General features: G+C 33.9%; 1 long non-coding RNA gene across 1 annotated transcript; it reads right to left on the bottom strand.

The window, feature by feature from the left end:
- Positions 1–21: 21 nt before the first annotated feature.
- Positions 22–3,592, bottom strand: LOC107748910 (uncharacterized). Its single transcript, XR_001640974.1, has 3 exons — positions 3,471–3,592; positions 523–559; positions 22–218 (listed from the first exon to the last, which is right to left on the bottom strand). It is a non-coding gene; the product is annotated as an uncharacterized LOC107748910 (long non-coding RNA).
- Positions 3,593–4,944: the final 1,352 nt, after the last annotated feature.

Raw genomic sequence — 4,944 nt, 5'->3', positions numbered from 1 at the left:
GTAGTCTTCTGTTATTTTTTTCTCTGTCGAGCCTCTCAGATATACAGGCGGCCTCTTTTTTCCTTTCTCTTATCAGTGTGACCTCTGGTTTTCTCCCTCTCACAGTGTTTGGAGTCGGTGTGGGCGTCCTTATATTAGCCGGGAGGAGGGAGAGAGGCGGAGCTCAGAGAGAGGATGGTACACTAGAGTCTTTTAGCGGGGTGTGCTGACGTTGATTTCTAATCAGAAAAAAAAAGATAATCTCATCCAGCTGGCTGAGCCTCTTTTGGCCTCTATTTGTGAATAGGAGATTAATAGACAGCGAGAGAAATATAGAGAGAGAGGGCAATAACTCATGTCAGCAACCAATTTCAATGTATACTTCAGTTTTACACATCTAAATAGACGTGTTGACGTTGAAAATCATCAGGAGTGACATTGATCTTATGTTTTGTGCAGCATCAATAACTTGTCCAACTACAGTGGCTCTGATTTAAAGGGATAGTTCACCCAAAAATGAAAATCCTGTCATTATTTACTCACCCTCATGTCACTTTAAAACTGTATGACTTTCTTTATTCTGTAGAATACAAAAGAAGATAACTTGGATTATATTTAATATGCCAATCAGATATTTTAAGTGACTTGTGTCTAAGTACTTTTTGGACCACCATTTGTATAAAATGCATCTGAAACCCAATATAAATAATGTTCGGCCTGTTGTGAGTATAAATGATGGTTTTCAAATAATTCTGTAATACTGTAACATATACAAAGGGACGTATCTCAGTTCAATAGATTTAAGAGTCAAAAATCAGGGGACATTCAGTGCTATTAATTTTTTACAAATTATTTTTGTTAATTGAAATAAAGCTGAAGTAAAATAATAGAAACATTAGATAAAAAAACGTAAATTAGAAATGTTGCCTTTACATCTAACTAAAATAAAGTTGAAGTAGTAAAATTACTCAAATTAAAATAAAATGGAAATAAAAAATAAATAAAAAGAAAGAAATATAGAAATAAATGGTAATAAAATGACAAAAGTGCATGAAATGATTAAAAATTACATTAAACTGAAACCAGAAAATATAAATTTAAAAGCTAATTAAAAATATTAATAACTACTATAATAGTATATAAATGAAATACTAAAACAACACTGAGCATCAAGCAACTAAAGCAACAGAACGATTTTGTGATGCAAATACACACCTGGGGCCAGTTGCATAAATATAGCCATTATGTGAAGACTGTGGCTGTGTCCGAAATCGCCCCCTATACCCTTAAATAGGGCACTATTTGAGGGAACAGCCATTTTTAGTGGTGTCCGAAACCATAGTGGACGTTCTCGAGTGCACTCATTCAATCCCACAATGCACTGCAAGCAAGCACAAACTATGCAAAAGCGGCATTCCTTCCGGTGCACTCAGTGTCCGAATTCACTACTCGTTTTCATTCACTCCTTCTAGTGAACTGAATTAGTGACCTAATGCAGGGAATAGTGAATGAGGGTATAGGGGGCGATTTCGGACACAGCCTGTGTCTTAAGAACTAGCATGACTAACTAGCAGTTAGCAAAAAACAAAACAAAAAAAACTAGCAGTTAGCCAAGTGGTAATCAGTCTGTTTGGTATCAATTTAGACAAATCTATATTTTTATGTAACTGACTTAAAAAGTTGTGAACGGTCTTAAAGAAACTTGTGAGACTAAGGTGTCTCTAAAGTCTTTTTTTTTTCTTTTTTCAAAATAACAATAAAACAACGCTTTGCAAGTCATATGTTCAGAAGTTATACAAACTCTCCAGCAGAAGATCCTCTCTCAACACACTAACTAGACTCACTGGCGACACCTGGTGTACACCATGTAAAGCATGCGGTTAATTTTAGGAGATAATAATGAAAATAAAATAATAGGAAGAGCAAATAAAATTTGACCTGACACGTAGAAAGAGGATGAGTGGGTAAATTGCAGTGAAAAAAAAAATCAATCATATATATTTACTCACAACATTGTTAAACTAATTTTGCGATAAACTAATAAACATTGAGTGCTCACACATCAAATAAATCAGAAAGTTTCCGCTTGGCGCATCTGTTCTATTTCAGCATGAGTGTTCGTGTGAGAGCTGAAATTCAGCTGGAGCAGCAAAAATAGTGACTAAAAATGGTTTTAATCAAACTCTCATCAGCGACTTCAGACCTGCCTCTAATCTCTCTTGTTTGAGACTAAAGGATACGAGTGAAACACTACTGCTACAGTAACTGTGTCTATACATTACAAACAGTTAAACATAAGCAGAAGCTTCAAATGTGTTTGGCTTGAGATTCCCTCTAAAATGAAAAGCATATATACTGTAACCTGTATACTATAGTTGCACAACTAAGTACTTGACAGTCTTTTTTCAGCAAGGGCGCAATAAATGGGTTTAAAGTGACATTTAAGACATTGTTACAAAAGGTTCTTATTTTAAATAAATGCTGTTCTTTTGAACGTTTTATTCATCAAAGAATCCTGAAAAAATAAATTAAGCAGCACAACTGTTTTCAACATTGACAATAGTTAGAAATGTTTCTTGAGCAGCAAATCAGAATATGTGACCCTGGATCACAAAACCAGTCATAAGGGTCAATTTTTTCGAAATTGTGATTTATACATCATATGAAAGCTGAATAAATGAGCTTTCCATTGATGTATGGTTTGTTAGGATAGGACAATATTTGGCTGAGATACAACTATTTGAAAATCTGGAATCTGAGGGTGCAAAAAAAAATCTAAATATTGAGAAAATCGCCTTTAAAGTTGTCCAGATGAAGTTCTTAGCAATGCATATTACTAAACAAAAATTAAGTTTTGATATATTTACAGTAGGAAATTTACAAAATATCTTTATGGAACATGATCTTTACTTAATATCCTAATGATTTTTGGCATAAAACAAAAATCAATAAATCTGACCCATACAATGTATTTTTGGCTATCGCTACAAATATTCCCCAGCGACTTAAGACTGCTTTTGTGCTCCAGGGTCACATATTAGAATGATTTCATTAAGCTTTGCATCACAGGAATAAATGACATTTTACAATATATATAAATAGAAAACAGTTATTCTAAACTTTAATAATATTTCAGTTTTTACTGCATTTTGGTCAAATAAATGCTGCCTTGGCACGCATAAGAGACTTCTTTCAAAAATATTTTAAATGACACAACTATTTTGAACATCAGTGTACACATTTACACATTTAACTGACAAAATACATTTCAAAGCTTTGCACTCAACATTTTCAGACTAAATAAGTAAACACCAAAAAAATGCAACAAATTGTCCTTGCTCTTCTACTCACATTTTTCTAAATCCTGAATTGCAGTGGGAACAAACCAAAAAATCTAATGACCATGTCAGCAGCTGTGGACCACTCAGGCTGGCTAGCTTGTTTTTTATGCTGCATTCTGCAGATGGTTGAACACACATTTTCTCACTCACATATTTATGCAGCATTTGCTCACAGATGAAATCTGACAAGTGCACGCCTCGACCTTCTTAAATCCCTCGATTTGAGCCACTCAATGCCAGTGCCCTAAATCTCCATTTGGCATCTATGAGAAACTGCCTGAAAGAACGGGAAAAAAAGCTTTGATTAAAACAAACTCCCTTGTATTAAACTTTAAGGCATGAATGTTTTTACTTAAAAAAAAAAAAAAATACTATTATAATACTCAACAGTAATCAGGTTAGATTTACTCATAACTTTTGAGTCATTTAACTTCAGTTAAGTAGATTTTAATTACTTTTATAACTGTTAAAGTATTTAAAACGTGCAAAATAAAAGAAAATCTTGCCTTAAAATTTTCTCAATTTCTTTTCTTTCGCTGTGCTTCAAACCATGTGTCTTGGAGAGGTGCTATTACATTTCCAAGAGATTTGGCATTTTTTTTCTAATCTGATTTTTTTTTTTTTTTGCGCTTAGACAATGAAACTGGTGGAAAACCACTCAGAACACCTTAGCCATTGCATAGCAAAGTCATGGCATTCATCTACAAAACCCTAGTATTATGGCAGCATGTTTTGCATAAGCATGCACTTCAGAAATCCTATGTAATGCACTACTACAAAATGTTCAAAGTGTGCATGGGTCAAAGACGAAAAAGGGTTTAAGCATAAAAACAATGCTGCTTTAAATTGTTGTTTTTCCCCAAAAAAAAGAAAACATTTTTAAAAAAGTTTCATGTAATTGTATTTTTGTTTTTCTGAGCAAAAAATAAATATCATACATTTTCCCCTGATTTACAGAAGACACCCACTAAAATGTCACGGATGTGAGTGGCACGGCGCGACAAAATACTATAGAACTCATTATAACCAGTGATGCTGTCTACACCATAGATATATATACATATCTATGGTCTACACTGGATGCGGCGCGACACGACAAATCCCCGACAGAAAACTGCTGCTGCTTTGTATTCATGACGTATTGACACAAAAATGATTTTCAACGGTCGCTTTGTCGCGTCCAGTGTACTACAGACTTTAGTTGTTGCGGCGAGACACATTTTCTAAAGCGTTTTTGGAAAATCGCTTACCCCACCTTTAATTGTATTATATTGAAGTAAACTTAGGCGTCCCACAGAGAGGACGGGTGACAGTTAACAGGTTAATATGTACAGGTCAGAATAAGCAAGTTGTTTGAATTTTTACATAACTATATGTGTTATACTGAATGACAATGGAACATTATTTCAACCAAATTTTGACATTTTATTCTTCAAAAACGTATTTGAAACCTTAAATGTAGACACTTTACTTGCATTTAATGTGCTTTCTATGGACATAAAACCACTTTTGTAAATTTCTTTTGATGCGGACATCTTAACGTCTTTGACCCGCATATAAATGTGTATGATAAAATTGGCATGCATATATTTACATTAAATGTACCAGACACATTTTACTCAGC

Source organism: Sinocyclocheilus rhinocerous, unplaced genomic scaffold (genome assembly GCF_001515625.1).
Source record: "Sinocyclocheilus rhinocerous isolate Xijiao unplaced genomic scaffold, SAMN03320098_v1.1 scaffold3853, whole genome shotgun sequence".
NCBI lineage: Eukaryota > Metazoa > Chordata > Actinopteri > Cypriniformes > Cyprinidae > Sinocyclocheilus > Sinocyclocheilus rhinocerous.
This window is presented reverse-complemented; position numbering and strand designations above follow the sequence as displayed.